The sequence below is a fragment of the Vulpes vulpes genome, chromosome 12, assembly GCF_048418805.1.
Source record: "Vulpes vulpes isolate BD-2025 chromosome 12, VulVul3, whole genome shotgun sequence".
Classification (NCBI taxonomy): Eukaryota; Metazoa; Chordata; class Mammalia; order Carnivora; family Canidae; genus Vulpes; species Vulpes vulpes.
In genome coordinates this window covers 85,202,104-85,211,896 of record NC_132791.1, presented here as the reverse complement: position 1 = coordinate 85,211,896, position 9,793 = coordinate 85,202,104, and positions in this window count along the sequence as shown.

Here is a 9,793-nt window from a genome sequence, read left to right as displayed (position 1 = left end):
CAACACACACAGACACCCACAGAAGCCAACCAAGAGGAAGTCAGAAAAAATTTGTTCAAGTATAAGCAAAAGACTTCTAATTTCTTTTTTTTTTGCCATATTATTATTGCTTTTCTGCAATGTTCAATTCTTTGGGGAAAAATGGTTGGCAGCTTTATGCATACCTCCCTACACACACACACACACACACCAATAATTAACTTGTTGGCTGAACTGCCCAACATTTGAAATAATAGGTGTATATATATTTTTTAGACATCTGGTGTAGAAATTCTTGGCAAATAAATTGCTCTGCTGTGTGACTGTTGAACATGAAATATTTGATCTCCCATAATTTAACATTAGAGACCTTTTTTTAGTGTTTGCGTCACCAAAGCAAAATGTCTTTGCCTAACCAAAGACAGGTTCAGCTCTTTCAAGTTTCTGATAACAAGCAACTCTAAAGTAAAACATAAATTCACCCTAACACTGAGCACACAATTGGCAAAACAATTTAGTGAAAAGATGTTACGGAAATCAGGCAATTCTTTGAGGAAAAAGAACTGTGTGTGTATTTTATAATCCTAGTATAGGAAATTTTGAAGTGCTTTGAAGAATTATTCCTACAAAAGAACATTTTCCTATAACAGTAAGGATAAAAACAAGGATGTCACCTTGTTCCTAATTCTCCATGATAACCTAAGGATGAATAAACCACATCACAGGAAATCATATAGAAATAATCTTACAAGCTACAGTTACTATATGATGTGCACCTGTGGTTGCAATCTGTGACTCTGTCTCTAAAAGTGTCTCTATGCCTTAGACAGGTAGATGGTCCAAGCCTTTGTTGGAAAAGGGTCACCTAGGCCCTCCATAATGATTCCAGACTTGTCTTGCTGCTGCTTTAGTTTCACATTAGATGTTTGTTGTAAATTGGTGCTTCAGAGAGGGTCATTCTTTCCAAAGATGGTGCATATTGGTGATTGCTAAGATATTGAAATGCCATAACTAATAATTCATTCACACATTTATAAGTACTGACTGAATGCCTCCTGGACACACGAGAAGACAAATCACAATCTCCTCAAAGAGTTTGTGGATCTGATGTTTGAAGTAAGGCAAAAATGAACTGTAAAAATCCCCGGTAGGCTACATACTGTAGGATTCCAAAGATATGACCTCCTGGATAGGGCAGTAAAAAGATCAGTGGTTTCCAGGGATCAGGGAAGCGGAGGGAATACATAGGTAGAGCATGGAGGATTTTAGGGCAGTGAAACTACTCTGTATGATACCGCAGTGGTGGGTACATGTCATTATATGTTTGTCCAAACCTCCCATAGAATCTACAATGCCAAGAGTTAACTCTAAATTTTTTGTGTTAATGTAGGTTTATCAGTTGTATCAAATGCACCATTCTGATGAAGGGATGTTGATATGGGGAAGGCTGTGCATGTGCACGGGTAGGAAGTGCATGGGAAAGCTCTGTCCCTTCCTCTCCCTTTTACTATAGACCTAAAAGTGCTCTGAAAAACAAATTCTTTTTTCTAAAAAGTCTACTGGTAAAATGTAATAGATCTTAGAAAGGGCATATCTTCCACTGGTCAGCTGTTCTGAATTCCAAGTACCCACAAGTTTATTCAGTGCTTTCCGATTGCCACTAGCAAACAGCCAGATATTTGAAGTGATCTTCGTGAAAGAACATTTGGGTGGGGGTACTTTTAGAAAGGTGTCTGTGGGGAATGGAGGGCCATCCAGAGAAAGAAGACCTAAATAGACCATCATAGGTAAGCAGTGAGCAGGGAACATTTGTTGGAGGAGGTTGGGTTATAGGGGTGGCAGGGCAACATCTGAATTTGAGTTCCACAAAAGGCAAGGTGGTTCAAAAGACAATGTGACTCAAAATGGATCAAAGACCTAAATATAAGAGCTCAAACTATAAAGCTCTTGGAAGAAAACAGGGGTAAATTTTCATGACCTTGGATTTGGCAATGGTTTCTTAAATATGACACCAAAAGCACAAGCAACAAAAGAAAAAAATAGATAAATTGGACTTTGTTAAAATGAAAAACTTTTGGGCATGAAAGGATATCATGGAGAGAGTAAAAAGGCAATCCACAGAACAGGAGAAAACACTTGCAAATCCTATACTTTGTAAGTATCTAGTATTTGCAATAGATGAATAATTCTTACAATACAACCATAACCAAACAATTCAAAAAATGGGCGTAGTTGGGGCACCTGGGTGGCTCAGTTGGTTAGGTAGCAGACTCTTGATTTCAGCCCAGGTCATGATCTCAGAGTCCTGAGATCAAGGCCTGCACCAAGTCCCGCACTCAGCTCGGGGTCTGAATTTCTTTCTCCCTCTGCCCCTCCCTCTGCACCATGGGCTCTCTCTCTCTCTCTAAAAAAAAAAAAAAAAAAAAAAAAAAAAAAGGCATAGCTTGAATAAAAATATTAATAGCCTACTGTTGATCTGAAGCCTTACCAATAACACATATAGTTGATTAACACGTTTTGTATGTTGTATATATTGTATGCTGTATGCTTACAATAAAGAAGCTAGAGAAAAGAAAATGTTATTAAGAAAATCAAAAGGAAGAGAAAATATATGTATGGCACTTATTACATTTATAGGGAAAAAAACTATATGTAAGTGGACCCATGCAGTTCAAATCCATGTTGTTCAGGGTCACCTGTAATTATCTTGTCACTCTATTACTTTGCACATGTAGAGTCTAGAAGACAACCTAATACTTGCATGTATAGCCTCAGCTAGAGGGTAATACTTATATGACTCTAGATATACAGACAATCCTTAGTAGTGTTTAATAAATTAATAGAAATAGTCCACCTAATGTAATAAAAAATTACAATGTGATCATTGACTCTTCTGCCTGGCTTTTGATGGAGAGGCTAGACAAGCCACCACTGGGGTTGCATTGGAAAAAATGGATTTCAAGTTCCAGAATTGTCTGGTTCCTTCCTGAATCAGGAAACCTACAAGTCTCCAAAGGATCCCTCTTGTTAGAAAGGCAAAGAGGAATGAGGCCATGCACCATCCTGATCTTACATAAACCAGAGAGGCTGTAAAGGTATCAGGAAACTGCATGCTGGGAAAAGTTTAGAAGGGCTTCCAGGGTCTCACTGTAGGGTGGGGAAGAATCAGGCTCAAGGGTACGTTGGCCTAGATCCTAAACCCTTCAGCTCTGCCACTTTGCAGTCCAAACTTTTCAGGCAGATGTTCAAAGCTCTTGACAATCCAACACCACCTGATGAAACACCTATGTTGAAACTTCATAACCTCCATGTCCCACTGTGATCACACTGATCATGTCTTCATCTTAGAAACCAGCCTTCTTATTCTTAACTGCAAACTTCATGCTATTTTCCTTCCTTACTCTTGTCTCAGGGTATATCATCCCTCACAAACTTCAGAATGCAATTCCAGTCCCACATCATTCATGAAAAACTCTCTCACCTCTCCAGCTCCTGACTGATTGACTTTCTTTGAAGAACAATGGTTTTGTTCAAATTGCTTTGGTTAAGCAATTTGAGACTAATTATTTGCATAACTCATCTGGGCCCTTCACAACTGTTGGACACAACAGTTTGGTTTCCTCAATCTCTGTTTTACTTTTTTCTATAACCAGCTTTCTCAATCTCAGCACTATTGATATTTTGGGCCAGGCAATTCTTTGTTGTGGGAGCTGACTTCTGTTTCACAGGATGTTTAGCAACACCCCTGGGCTCTACCCATTAGATGTCTCTAGCACCCACTCATTTCCAGTTGTGACAACCAACAATGTCTCCAGACATTGCAGAATGTCTCTGGGGCTGGTTGGGGCAGGGGGGGGGAGAGCAAAATTATCCCCAGTTTAGAACCAATCCTAGGGTGCCTCCCTGAACCTCAGAGGCAAGAAACCTGAAAGTCACATTTCTCAGCCTTTGTTGTAGCAAGAACTCAGGACAGGAAATCGGTTCCGACAAGTAGGTGCACTTGTGCTAGATTTGAAAGGTTACAGCGAGGTGGAGACTGTCTTCCTTTGCTTCTGGCTGTTTTCAAATGGCAAAAAAAAAAAAAGGTTGTGGAGATGAAAAATATTTCTGTAGCAATATTCCTTGTCCATTCTGTGAGGTGTTGAAAGAGTCATGCGCACGTGCAGGGGAGGAGGTGGGGGGAGTGAGGGCTCCAGGTCCATTCTTTAATTTTATGAATGTCAAGAGGCAGTTTCCATAATAGCACAGTGCTGGCAGCTTCCTGATTCCAGCTTCCTGATTCCTGAATGGCAGTTATTCAAGTGTGTTCTTGAGCTCAACAGATCTGGTGCTGCCTTCAGAGCTACTAGCTCCCTGGTGACCAGCTGTAGTGTTACAGGAGTTTGTCCTGAGGGCCAGTTGAGAGTCAACTCTTGAACCCTTCCACCATTTTTACATACCTGGTTCACTTCCTCAATCTTTTTCTGAATGAAATCAGTGGTTTCTTTTTCCTTGGCTGAACCCACGTAACGCAGTACCTGTTGATGATCTGACTCTTTCGTGAATGTCCTTTCTTTCCAAGCAGTTAAGTTTCCTACAGGGAGGAGTCACATTTATTTCTTTCATCTGCCTCCCATAATTTCTATCCAGTGCCATGCTCAGAGTGGGAACTAGGAAAGCAATTCAATTAATTTGCTTTTGGCATTCATGAAAAAACTTGCTTGTTAAATAAAGACTTGGAAAAAAAAAAAGATGAAAGAAAGAGGGACCCCCCCCCCACCAGCCCCTTCCAGTTCAATTTTTTATCTTCTTCCATGTATTACAGAGCGTGGACCTACACATCTAATCCAGGAGAGCGAAACTGCTTCTGGTGGGAAACTGGTGTGAGACGTTCTTACTAACGGGCTCAGTTGTACTCTCCATTCTAGGCAAATAGTCACATAAAACACCCCAAACACACTCCCTCCTTAGCATAATACCAATCGGGCTTTTGGCTGTAGACACCTATTCACCGATGGCTCCCAAGTTTCAATTCCCATGCCTGGCCTCTCACCCGAGCTCCAAATTTGTACATATCAATGCCTAGTTGGTGTTCCCATTTGGATATCTAATATTCATATTAAATGTCACATGTGTAAAAGCAAACTCCTCTTCTCCTAGCCCAGTCTGCTTCTCTCCTTGTCTTCTGCTTCTTAGTAAATGGCACCAGCATCCCCCATGTCAAAAACTAGAAATAATGATCAATCTCCCCTTTCCCTCCACCTCCACTGTGAGACCATCAGTCATCCTCCATCTCCTCTCATTCCCTCACTGGTCTCACTGTTTTCACTCTTTTTCCCTCATTTAAACACAAATCGGATCATGTCTCCACTCTGTTGAGATCTGGTCTGTAGCTCCTCATCAGAATAAAATCTATACCCTTTAAACCAGGGAGCAGAGCCTTCTAAGATGTAGCCACTATCTGGCCCCCCAGATTCATCCTATCCCATTCTCCCCTTATCCCTATGCGCTAGCCCAGGTCTTTCTTCTGCTCCTTGAACTCCCAAGTTCTTTGCTGCCTTAGGGTCTTTGCAACTGCTTATCTCATTCATACCCTGGCTCCTTGCCTGTCTATGTCTCATCTTTCAGATCTTAGCTCGCATGTCACCCCTCAGACATGTTTTGCTTGATCATCCCATCTTCAGTAAACCCCACCTTGTAGGCCATCCACTATCATATCATTCTGTTAATTTTCCTGAGCACTCAACAGTATCTAAATGACCTTGTCTACTTCTCTGTTTTTGGTTTGATTTCTTGTTTAGTGTGGTCTGACTAGATGGAACCTCCTTTAAGGCAAGGCCATCTACATATCTCACTGCTGCCCTCCAGCACCTGAAGTAGTGCTTGGTACATTGTAGGTCTTCAGGAAATAGTTGTGGAATGAGTGAATAGTTCTTATCCATATTATTTTATTGTGGAAAACACGTATAAATACACAAACATCTCAACCATGTTCAAGTATTCATTTCAATGGCATTAAGTACAGTCACATTGTTATGTACTCATCACTACCATCAGTCTATAGAGCACTTTTCATTTTGAAAAATGGAAAATCTCTACCCATTAAACACTAACTCCCTGTTCCTCCTCCCGCAACCCTTGGTAATAACCGTCATTCTTTCTTTGTGAATTTGACTACTCAAGGAACCTTATCTAAGTAGAATCATACAGTATCTGTCCTTTTCTGATTTGTTCGTTTCACTTAGCACGATATTCTCAAGGTTCATGCATGTTGTAGCATATGTCAGCACCACCTTTTCTCTTAAGGATGAATAATATTTCATTGTATGTATCTACCGCATTTTTGTTTATCCACTCTTGGACCTATGGATACTTGGGTTGCTTCCACCTTTGGCTATTGTGGATAATGTTGCTATGAACTGGAGGTACAAATAACTTTTGAGACCCTGCTTTCAATTCTTTTGGGTATATATATCCAGAAATGTCATGGCTGGATTAGATGGTAATTCTAGTTGTAATTTTGGGGGAGCCACCATATTGTTCTCCCTAGCACTGCATCATTTTACATTCCCATCAACAGTGCAGGAGAATTCCAATTTCTCCACAACCACACCAACACTGGTTATTTTCTATTTCTTTTGGTTTTATTTATAGTGGCATCCTAATGGGTTTGAGATGATAGCTCATTGTGGTTTTGATATACACGTCCCTAATGATTAGTAATGTGAAACATCTTTTCATGTGCTTATTGGCCACTTCTTCTTCGGAGAAATAGGCATTCAAATCCTTTGCCTATTTTTACACTGTTGTTGTTGAGGTGTAGGAATTCTTTATATATTCTGGATACTAGACCTTTATCAAATACACAATTTGCAAATATTTTCTCCCATTTCGTGGGTTGCCTCTTGTATCTGTGGATTGTATCCTTTGATGCACAGGGTTTTTAATTTTGATGTAGTCCAATATCTATTTTTTTCTTTTGTTGCCTGATTTTTTTGTGCCATATAGAAGAAATCATTGCTACATCCAATGGCATGAAGCTTCTCCCCTATGTTTTCTTCTAAGAGTTTTATACTTTTAGCTCTTACACTTAGATCTTTGATGTACTTTGAATGGTTGTAAGATCAGGGTCGAACTTCATTCTTTAGCATGTGGATATCCAATTTTCCCAGCACCATTTGTTGAAAAGACTGTCCTTTCCCCATTGAATGGTCTTGACATTTTGTCAAAAACAATTGACCATACATATGAAGGTTTATTCTGGGCTCAGGCTCTCTATTTTATTTCATTGGTCTGTATGTCTTTATGTCAGCAAAACCCTGTTTTGATCATCATGGTTTGGTAGCAAGTAATAGAATCAGAAAGTATGAGCTCTCCAACTTTGTTATTTTTCAAGATTGGTTTGGCTACGTAAGGTCCTTTGAGATGCCATATGAATATCACAACGGATTTTTCTATTTTGGAAAAAAAAATGTCATTGGGATTTTGATAGGGATTATATTGAACCTGTAGACCATTTGAGGTAGTACTGACATTTTAAAAATGTTAAGTCTGCCATTGAATTCTGTTTCACAGTATTTTGTTTAGCATTTTTTCATCAATATTCAAAAGGGATATTGGTCTGTACTTTTCTTGTAGTGTCTTTGTCTGACTTTAGTGTTAGGGTAATCCTGGCCTCCTAAAATGAATTTGGGAGTGTTCCTTCCTCTTCAGTTTCTGGACCAGTTTGCACAGGATTGGTGCAATTCTTTCTTTATTTATTTATTTTTATTTTTTATTTTTATTCATTTTTTTTTTTTATTCTTTAAATGCTTAGTAGAATTTGCCAATAAAACCATCTGGTCCTGGACTTTTCTTTATGGTGAGATCCTTGATTACTAATTAAATCTCCTTGTTAGTTATAGGTCTGCACAGATTTTCAATTTCTTCATAATTGAGTCTTGGTAGACTGTGTGTTTCTAGGAATGTGTCCACTTTATCTGGGTTATCCAATTTCTTGACATACGACTGGTCATAATACTCTCTAATGATCTTTTTAAATTTCTATATAATCAGTAGTCATGACTCTCTTCCATTTCTGATTTTAGCTATTTTAGTTTCACTCTTGTTTTTCTTAGTCAACCTAGCTAAACATCTGTCTCCTTTGTTGATCTTTTCAAAGAACCAGTTCTTGGTTTTGTTATTCTCCATGTGTTTTAGATCTATTGTTTAAAGGGAAGAGAAGGAACAGAAAACAAATAGCTCAAATACCTTTAAGATCATTCTAAACTTGGCTGTGTAGGGAAGGAGAGACTTGTTGAACTGAAAGTGACATGGTCACTGTACTATTTCTGGAAAAGTCTTTTGGCATTCTTCCTTGCAGTCTCAGCCAGGCCTGGAGAAGAGAAGCCTTATTATACATTTTGTGCAAAATAGATAATAAAAAATAAATGGCTTATATTTTCATATGTGCTTCTTATGTGCCCGGCATTATTCTGAGCACTTTACACATATTAACTCATTTCATCTGCATAGTAATCCAGTGAGGTAGGTACTATTATTGATCCCATTTTACAGATGAGTAAACTGAGGCAGAGAGTTTAAATCATGGCTAGTAAATGTCAGAACTGTGATTCCCACTCAGGTGGTTTGGCTTCAGAGATGCTACACTGCCTCTACTAATAAATGTATCCTTTTGATGGTGGTATTGGTGATGGATGAAATAGACAAGCAAATTGGTCTTTCCTCTAAAGTTTGCCAGTGAGTCTAGGGGCACCTGGGTGGCTCAGTTGGATAAGTCTCTAATTCTTGATTTCGACTCAGTCATGATCTCAGGGTCATGAGATGGAGCCCAGCATGAGGCTCCCCACTCAGTGGGAAGTCTGCTAGAGGTTGTCTCCCTTTGCCCCTCCCCTTCCTCTCTCTCTAAAAATAAATAAATCTTAAAAAAAAAAAAAATAGAGTTTGCCAGTGGGTCTGAATGCTACTTAGAACCTGCCAGTGTCTTGAAACATGTTAGCCCTGCTTACAAAGCTTGCACTTGGGTTTTGAATTCAGATCTTCACTATTCCAAGCTGAGCTATATAGGCTAGTTTTCTTCTTAGGGTCTGGACCTCCATTTAAATCTCTGCAGTGAGCATACTCTCTTGCCAAGCCCTTACAATCACTCTGACTCAGCTAATGTCAGCATCTTGGTTGGCAACGCCAACATGACACCCTGCTGGGCACTTGGGTGTGCATGATCCAGGTTACTGTAGGTGCTTACACTTGTGCTCTTCCTACCCTCTGTGGCATCTGTCCCATTTTCAGACCTACTGTGCTCCCTTCAGATTGTTGCTCTGGGCTCATGAAATCTCTCAAATAAAACCTGACTGCCACCTCTACACTAAGGCTGGCCATTTGATAAGAGCCTTCTTTTAAAAGGTTAATCTTCTTATTCTAGAGATTAACGGTAGCTAAAGCAGAACAGTGTGGAAGCATCAATGCCCTGGTCAGAAACTTCTTGGAGATTGGATGAGAAGAGGGTGGATGGAAACCTTCCTTGACACATCGCTGGGCCACGGATCTGATGCAATAATCTGTAAACAAACACACACACACACACACATGCACCGTAGTCACGGTCAGAATATCGAGTCAGGAAAAATATTCAGACCCTGAGCTGGGACGCTGCTAGTGAAGGGGAGATTTCAGGTGAGAAGTAAATGTGTAGAGAGGATGCAGTGACCTTTCTTATTTGCAGTGTTTTCATTCTGCAGCTTGCACGGCAGGGACCCTGACATCAGAGGCTCTGATGGCCCGAGGCTGTGTTGGAGAGGAAATAAATGAGCCTGCCCTACTTCCAAAGGCTCTAGTA